Source organism: Pteropus alecto, unplaced genomic scaffold, assembly GCF_000325575.1.
Source record: "Pteropus alecto unplaced genomic scaffold, ASM32557v1 scaffold103, whole genome shotgun sequence".
Classification (NCBI taxonomy): domain Eukaryota; kingdom Metazoa; phylum Chordata; class Mammalia; order Chiroptera; family Pteropodidae; genus Pteropus; species Pteropus alecto.
In genome coordinates, this window is record NW_006436288.1 from 13,013,047 (window position 1) to 13,022,859 (window position 9,813).

At 35.5% G+C, this 9,813-nt stretch overlaps 1 non-coding gene across 1 annotated transcript; it reads right to left on the reverse strand.

Moving 5' to 3' along the window:
• Positions 1-1,369: 1,369 nt before the first annotated feature.
• Positions 1,370-1,488, reverse strand: LOC112480412. Its single transcript, XR_003046584.1, has one exon. It is a non-coding gene; the product is annotated as a 5S ribosomal RNA (ribosomal RNA).
• Positions 1,489-9,813: the final 8,325 nt, after the last annotated feature.

Genomic DNA, 9,813 nt, shown 5'->3' on the forward strand with positions numbered 1-9,813 from the left:
ATTTAAATGTGAGACCCAAAACCATGAAATACCTCGAAGAAAACATAGGTAGTAAACTCTCTGACATTGCTCTTAGTAATATTTTTCCTGATATATCTCCTTGGACAAGGAAAACAAAAGAAAAAATAAACAAATGGGACTACATCAAACTAAAAAGTTTTTGCACAGCAAAGGAAACCATCAACAAAATGAAAGACAGCCTACCAAATGGGAGAAGATGTTCATCAATGATACATCCAATAGGGATTAATATCTAAAATTTATAAAGAACTCATACAGCATGATACCAAAAAAAAAAAATCCAATTAAAAAATGGAAAGCAAACCTACAAATGACCAATAGAGATATGAAAAGAAGTTCAACGTCACTAATCATTAGAAAAATGCAAATTAAAACCATAATGAGATATCACCTCACATCTGTCAAAATGGCTATCATCAATAAAGGGAATACTTGTGCACATTTGGTAGGATTACAAATTGACGCAGCCACTGTAGAAAACAGTATGGTGGTTCCTCAAAAAAAATAAACATAGAACTACCTTACAACCCAACAATTCCACTTCTGGATATTTATCTTAAGAAATCCAAAACACTAATTAAAAAATGATACACGCAACCCTATGTTCATTGCAGCATTATTTACAGTAGTCAAAATAAGGAAATGACCCAAGTGCTCATCAATAAAAGATTGGATAAAGAAGAGGTAGTACATATATACAATGAAATATAACTTAGCCATAAAAAAAGAATGAAATCTTACTATTTACAACAACATGAATAGACCTAGAAGATATTATGCTAAGTGAAATAAGTCAGACAAAGACAGACAAATACCATATGATTTCACTTATCTATGGAACCTAAAGAACAAAATGAACAAACATAACAGAAACAGACTAATAGATACAGAGGACAAACTGATGGTTGCCAGATGGAAGGGGGATTGGGGGACTGCATGAAAAAGGGGAAGGGATTAAGTACAAATTGGAAGTTACAAAACAGTTATGGGGATGTAAAGTATAGCATAGAAAATATAGTCAATAATATAATAATTATGAATGGTGCCAGGTGGGTACTAGATCTGTCGGGGGATCACTTCATAAGTCATATAAATGTCTAACCATTATTCTGTACACCTGAAACTAATATAATATTGTATGTCAACTGTAATTGAAAAATAAAAAATTTTAAAAAGGTGGGGCTGCAAAGCAATGAGCTAAGTTTCTTTAAGTAGCTTGTGGACATCATCATTAATTTAAGGTTTATTTTATTTTATTTTATTTTTCTTTTAGGCAAGGCAACCCTTGATTGACCTCATAGATTACAAGTACCTTGTCAGCTTACAATCTCTTATTTTTTATTTTTTATGCCTACAGCACCCGGACTTCCTAGGTGGTCTCCCATCCAAGTACTAACCAGGCCCAACCCTGCTTAGCTTCCAAGATCAGATAGGATTGGGCTTGTTCAGGGTGGCATGGCTGTAGACTTAAGGTTTAAATGAATCCCATTTTTCTGTTGACTTTATTAGATTAATAAATTTATTAATTATAAATCTATTTGAAATTAAATTATATATGTCTTTGTGTATTGATACCAAGTCACACATACAGAGAAATTCTATACCAACCTATACTAGTGTGAAAGCTTATCTCCGAAGAGATCCCAGTGAACCAACTTCTCCCAGTATTCAATCCTTGTACCTGGACTGGCCCTGTGATCCACTTATGACTAATTGAATATGACGATTTCCAAGCCGATTTCCAAGCACAGACCATAAGAAATGCAGCTTCCACTTCCTATGTCTCAGAAAGTAACTCTTAGAGTCCTGGACCTCCATGTAAGAAATCTAACTATGCCCCATTGCCTCCAGTTGTTCCAGCCCTCAGCTATTTGAAACAACACAGATGAGGACCCAAAAAACATGAGACAGAGATGAATCATCCCTCCTGTGCCCTGAATTGCTGATTTACATAATCACAGATGCAGAATAAAACATTTTCAAGCCACTAAGTTTTAAGTAGTTTATAATACAGCAATAGATAATTGGAACAACCAAGAAAACTATATACACAGTTGAATATTTTCATTGGAACCAGAGAGCTGAAAGTTATTAACATAGTGCTGCTGCTGCTGCTAGAACCCACAGTCCATTGATTGTGAATCTGAGAGGAAGTAGGAAATCAGGAGGGCCAGCATAATTTAAAGAGGTGGGCAAGGGGAGTGTGGTGTCACCATGGTGTCAAGACCCAGCTCCGACTCACAGTCTGGAAGTCCATAATTATGAGCAGAGCAGCTGTGAGGTCCAGATCTGAAACATGTACGCACAGGTTCCTTGAGCACTTAGCTCAGCATCACCTCCAAGGCCTCCTGAAGGTTAAACAGAGAACCAGGCTCACCAGTAATGAGGTCCTGGACCAAAGCCAAGTGCCTGGGTCTGGTTGAGCACTCATCACTGCACATGTGGATATACAAACACAGATAACACCATGACCTGCAAGTGCTCCCGGGCGTAGCAAATTGGAATGAGGCAATCACAAACTGGGCAAGCATGACTCATGCTTTAATGACACTCTGAAGCACTGCCTGTCACCTCGCAGTCCTGTTAGGCACTACTGAGAAGCCACAGCATCAGCAGAATGTGCCAATCCAATGAACCCTGCTATAAAGAATGTAGCATCCCCAGAGCAGAGACTAAGAGAGGAAAATATTGTCAAAGGTGTTAACACTGATGCCAGATTGAAAACCAATTACCATGTGAGTAAACACACTAAGAAGAGAGCTGTTTGTCTGGCCTCTTCAGCCACCTCTGTATATTCAGATACAAGCACTAAGCATTTATTGAACACCTACCTTGTGTCCTATTTTTTCTGGGTTCTCTAAGACGGTGGGGTCAGATTTCTGAAAAACAAGGTGCCAGCAATCAACCACTATATGTCTACACACAACTGATTCAGTGAATTCTACCAGTTCAACAATTGAGTGTTTAATTCTGCGAACAAATTTCTTTTTAAGTTACACCTATTTGTCAGGTACTGCGTTAGGAGTCTAAGAACTGAAGGGGAGTCAAGACATCTGGAAACTGCACACGTCATAAAGGGAACTAAATGCCATGGGACGACTCAGAAAGAAGGGAATAATTTAGACTGGAAGATCTGGGAAGTCTTCATGGAAGAGTGAGCCTGTGAACTGAATTTTAAGGACAGATGAGGAGGATTTCAAAAAGCAGAAATCAAGGAACCGTGTTCAAGGCCAGAAAGAAAAAGGTGCAATCCAGGCAAAGTAAGCATGAGAAACAAAGGAACAGGGGCCTACAACAATATATGGTGTTGATTGAAGGGGAAGCATTAAAGTGACAAGAGAATTAAGTGAATGAAAGAAGTGAGGGAGAATTATAGGAGGCAAAGCCGGAAGAGAATTTGAAGACACACTATGAAAAGTCTTGAATGTCATGCTCAGACCAATGGGATTAATTAAATTATGAAGAACTAAACTGTGAGGTGATAGAAATTATAAAAGACCAACTCGAGATAATAGAAAAATTCACATAAATGGAGTAGGGGTGGAATAGCATTTTTGCCTCAAACTGCAAGCTACTACCACCAGGGAGAAGTTCACATGCCCATCTCAGGACCAGCACCCCCAGGAGGGTGTGTACTGGGTCCATCACAATCACCACTGCATCCCAGCTCATCTCAGTAAATAAATTTTTCCCTGTCTACCCAATTCGAAAATTGTTTCTTTTGTTTGTATCTATAGCCATTGAAATGCTCCTATGTTTTTCTCTGAGGTCGTAAGCATTTTATGAGCAGGGCTGTGTCTATTCACATAACCCCTGTCACCTAGTCGAGTGCCTTGAAATAGCTATTACTCATTATTTGTTGAGTGTATAAATAATATAGAAGATAAAATAGTCTAATTACATCACATCAACATATTAATCTACGCCAGAAAGAAAACTGTTTAAATCTGCTATTCACTTCTGGGTGAATATCTTAAGGAAATGAAATCACTGTGTTGAAAAGATAACTGCACCCCATGTTCAATGTGGCATTATTTACAAGAGCCAAAATGTGGAAATGATCTAAGTGTTCATCAATGGATGAATGGATAAAGAAAATTTTATTTATATATATATGTATATATGTGATGTATATATAAATGATGGAATATTATTCAGCCATAAAAAAAGAAAGAAATCCTGACATTTGTGACAGCATGGATGGATCTTGAGAGCATTATGTTAAGTGAAATAAATAAGTCAGTCAAAGGACAAATACCGTATGATCTCACTTACATGTGGAATCTGAAAAAAACTGAACCCATAGATACAAAGAACAAATTGGTGGTTGCCAGAAGTGGGGGTGGGAAATGGCCAAAATAGGTGAAGGTGGTCAAAAGGTAAAAACTTCTAGTTATCAGATAAATAAGTCCTATGTGTATAATGCACAGCTTGGGGACTATAGTTAACGATATTATATTCTATATTTGAAAGTTGCTAAAAGTAATAAAGTTCTCATCATAAGAAAAAATTATAACCACAAGAGGTGATGATAAATATTAACTAAACTTATTGTGATCATTTCACTACATATATGTCAAATCATGTTGTACATCTTAAACTAATACAATGTTATATGTCAGTATATCTCAATAAAACTTGAAAAATAGATAATTGATTGATAGATATGGATGGATGGATGGATGGATGAGTGGATGGGTGGGTGGGTGGATGGATGGGTAGGTAGGTAGATAGATGATAGATGATTAGATAGAAGATAGATAAATGATAGATAGATAGATAGATAGATAGATAGATAGATAGATAGATAGATAGATAGATAGATAGATAGATAGATAGATAGATAGATAGATAGATAGATAGATAGATAGATAGATAGATAGATAGATAGATAGATAGATAGATAGATAGATAGATAGATAGATAGATAGATGATTGATAGATGATAGATAGATGATAGATAGATGATAGATAGATAGATGATAGATTTGCCAACATTTCTGTTGTTTGTTTTTTGTTCAACACTTAACAATAAAGAGAGATTTCCCATTACTCCCTTTCTATCTGTAATCTTTTTATATGTGTGTACATATATACTTTTCCATTCCTTTGTCATTCACAAAATACATCTTTTTTCCTATTTTATGTCCTCCTCCTTAGAAATCTGAACTGAGGTCTACTTAAATGAGTCTTGTTTTTCATTTCCTAATGTAACTTGATTCTTCAAATGTTCTCACCTCCTTCCTACACCCCTCCCATTTTCTGTGAATGCAAATGACCTTCTCTAACATCTTTCTCTAAATAAATGTCCAAATCTACAACTACTTAGCTCTTCTATCTTGTTTCCATGGATTCTCTTCAGTTAGTGCCAGAGTATGTTAAAACCTTTTTTAAAGATCATTTCACTAACAGGATATTTGCCTTTCTTAGTCTCCAGTCTGAATTCTATCAGCTTGTGATCATATTGCCTAAGTCTCCTATGGTTTAATGCACTCCCTCTCTGCAAGCTTTGAACTGGGAAGAATTACCTGCCCTACTCATGTTCTTTCTTCCAATAATTGTCTCCACACTACCATTAGCACAGATTTTTAACTGGACTGAAAACAAATAGCTTGCTAGAGGTGTAATACCACTATCTATGGACTATACTTTAAAAAAATGGAGACACTGACTACAGAAAATGTCATAGGACAATCTATAGAACATAGAGAAGTGATATTTGGTCTTTTTTCCTTATGTATATTCTAAAAGAATTTTTTAAAACTATATATTCAATTTCACCTTTTTAATAAAAATCTAAATTTTGTCATAATTTTAATTGGTTGAAAGGATGCTATTTCTGACGTATCCTAAGTGCTAGTGTTATAAAAGAAAAGTGATACCACTTTATCTGTGCCCCACAATATCTAAGTACAATAACAATTAAAGCCTATGAGCTTCTATTTACACAAATGTAAACAACCTCACTTGATATCTTTTTTCCTTTTTCTCTCCTGAAACTTATATTTCTATTCCATTTCCCTCTCAGCATTTTCTCTTACTGTAACATATTTTCATGCTTGAAATTCTTCTGTTGACTATCCTACTTCTCTGCACCAAAATATGCACATAGATTTAAATTTTTCCTTTTGACCTTAAGACTTTATAAGTATTAAAAATTATTTCAGATAAAGTTGCCATTACAGTTATTAATATACAATCAACATTATAATCTTTATAAATAAGTATTAAATATAAAAAAAATGCACCTCTTAACAAGATAAATGTGGCTACTTTGAGTGTTTTGGCTTTTGTTTTGTATGTTTTGTGTCTGAGATCACCATTACTTACCATGTTACTTGTTGCTAGAAGGAGAGAGCATGCACCATCAACTCTACTTCTAATTTTTGTCTCTATAGATTGTCCACGTGAACTAATGAAAGTAGAAGTCATTGTGTTATAGCAATGACTCAATCCTTTGAAATCCTCCCATGTCATATGCCACAAATTATATAATGATCTATGTTCAAACATACATTTATTAAAGTATCAGCTGACAACTCAATAGAACCTCATTCTACTTTATTTAAAGCAAATAATTGGAATCTACCATAACTGAAAAATTACTTGCAATCCTGTTCTTAGAATCATTCACTTTTTCAGTTTCTGGGAAGTACATAAAAAAGTTTTTGCCAAGATTTAACAAAATATTATTGCTTACACCTGTTACTCTTTTACTGAAAAACACCTTACTTAACCAACATATTCAGAGAGGGGAGGAATGACTAAATCCTTCCTGAGGAATACACTATCTCTAGCTTCTAAGGCTGTTTGCTAGTCAAACATTTCCTTTGCTCAGAAGGCTCAGATTCTTCTAGAATATGAACTATTTAGGAAAAATTGTCTCCCAAACATGTGCTTTGAGTATACTTTCATCAAACCCTTGGAGCTGTGAATTCATTTATTCAATTTGTGGAAAATACTCACCATATAATTTAACAGGCAGAGTCATTCTTCCTTATCCAATCAATTGGCCAAATAAGATTTCTATTAGGGGAGAAAAAAAAAGCTGATTTCATGCTTTTAAATTCAAATAAACATATTTTCAGCAATCCTTATAACGACCAGGTCCCTTCTGAATTCCATTCATGCCAGTACTGATATGGGTCAAAATACAGGCATGCGTCGTTTTATTACACTTCACAGATGATATATTTCTTTCAAGTTGAAGACAAGACCATTTACCAGCAAATAGACTACAGCTCACTTTAGTGCAGTAGTCTGAAACAAACCCATGACGTCTCTGAATTATGTCTGGGTCCTGCTCCTAATGCCATGCTTTACCCTTTAAAGACATAAGAATATAGTGGGAGAAACACAAATCTCTCATTAGATCGCTGGTGCTCAGTGGAAGGAGGCTTTGCTGACACCAATATTTCACGCCGTGTGCTTGTCTGGGGCCAACAGTTTTTACATTTGTGGCACAATACTACTCCAGGTAAAGTCATGTCTTATATTTATAAACTGAGAGAAAAGCAACTGTGTAAGAGAGAAGAGAAAGAACTAATCCAATGTCACAATCACAGGTCCATGTTCAGAAATTTTAGGAAAATGAATATGGAGGCACTAGAAATATGTTTTTACAACCATGTCATACGTGTCCCTTGTAAAGTCTTTGTGTTCTCTCAGCAATATATGTACCCCAGGTGGCTTAGTGTAAATTGGCTGTGGGTACTGTGAGAAAAAGTGGTCTCATAACACCATCCTGGTACATGATCGAAGGAAGGTCATTGAGCCAGAATATCTATTTTTTAGACAAATAGGTCATATAATTCTGTCTAATTTAAAGAATGTCATGTTTACTTCTTTTGGTGATTATAGCATTTACAGTTCTGCATTACAATACTGTAAATGTAAAGGAAGAGTAAGGAAATACATAAGTTTAAGAACAGGAATAATAACTCAACATGATAGACAACTCAAAGGATGCTTGCTGCTTAAAACACTTAGGATCTTGAAATTTTGCAATAAAAACTATGACCCTTATTCTTACTTATAACGATAATGGTGGTTAATTAGAAAAGCAGTTGGTCCTGGGAGTACATTAAAGGCTATTTAAATACTAATAAAGGGAAATTGTCAAGTAGATTCAGCTAATTATTTATAATGATAAAGAAATTTGTTTAGTGGAGTTTCCACCTCTCCCCACCCCCGCCCCACCCCCATCACATTATATCAATTCAGGTGAAACATTTGATTTTGAGAGGGGAAAAAAGATCAGTTTAGCTTTTACTTTATTTTTGGTCTATTATTTCATATTCTAATTGTTCAAACTGAAGTGGTAGGTATAGAGTAAATGGCAATAAGCAAAACCATAACAAAAGTTCACAATTCTTGCAGCTAATTTTGTCATAGGTATACATCAACACAAGAGTCACTAGGCAGTGTAGTGGTATTTATTGCACAAAAATTCATTAGCTAAAAACAGAATATGTGATTCTTGCATTCAAAGAATTCCAAACAATACCATGAGGAAAGCAGAACAAATAAATTATTTATAAATATCCAGCTATTCAATTAATAAATTAAAAATTACTCCAAATATGTTATTTTGTATATTTGAGTAAATATCGCTTTTTGTCCTAAACCAAATTATAGGCAAGATTTGCAAATGCAGTACAATACTATTTCAAAAAACTTTGGTTTCACATGATCGGCAAGTGGCAGATGCTGACTCTGATCCTCCCCTCGCTCCACACATAACGCACTCTCAGCCCTCCTACTCCTGATCTCACACTCAGGCTCTTTTCCTGAACTGCTGAATTTTCAAAGACAAGTCCTGCAGTGCTTGTGAATCAGAGTTACAGCAACGAGAGATGAGGCAAAAATCACCGAGTTTATTCTTCTGTGATGTACCTATAATTGGGACACATCAAGCGTGAATGTGTCTTCTCTCCCAGGGTGCCACTGAGAACCAACTTTCCAGATTATGCATCTGCACATATCAACTAATTACCACCCCACAAGGGAATCCTCAAGCCATCAAAACTCTTATCCATAGCTGCAGCTGAGATTTAGAAGGATAGGCAAAACCATAACTATTTGGAATTTTTGTTAAAAGGCTACTAATATGAATCCCTACTGACATGGGTAGCCAAATTTTAAGATTACAAATATACCAAATAAAGAGAGAGTAGAAACCTATCCACTCTCCTTTTAAAAAATTAAAAATTCTGAGATAGAAATGTTGAGCAGAGAAACTTCTAAAGGTTGTCTTAGATTTTTAACAGGATATAAATCCCCAAGTGGGAAATGTACATGCAGATAACGGGTTGGGGGGCAGGTAAAAGATGGGGAGGAGAGCATAACACTCTCCCTAAAGTTGTCTATACTGTCTACACTCCAAACCATTTTACCAAAACAATAGTCACATGTCTTTATTCTCACGCCCTTGACATGCTTCTTTTATGCAAACACTTCTTTTGTGCCAACAGATTTGAGAATGTGAAAGTCTAGAGTTTACATATGGCATATGCTATGCTAAATATCTGATATGTGCATAACTTGCAACCTATAGAATCTTGAATATCCCAGATTATAGGTTAGCAAATCAATCTAATTGGAATAGATTTTGGCTGTCCGCTTCATTTCCATTCCCACTGGAATAAACTGAAGTACTCATGTGTTCACCAAAGGCTAGAAAAATTAAATGTTGAGTAGAATCTAACACCAGTGTTCTGCCGTGAGACTTGACTGAACTGTGTGTTGGCACAGCCTCTACGTAACTCAGCTTTCTTAAGTGCTGCATACAAG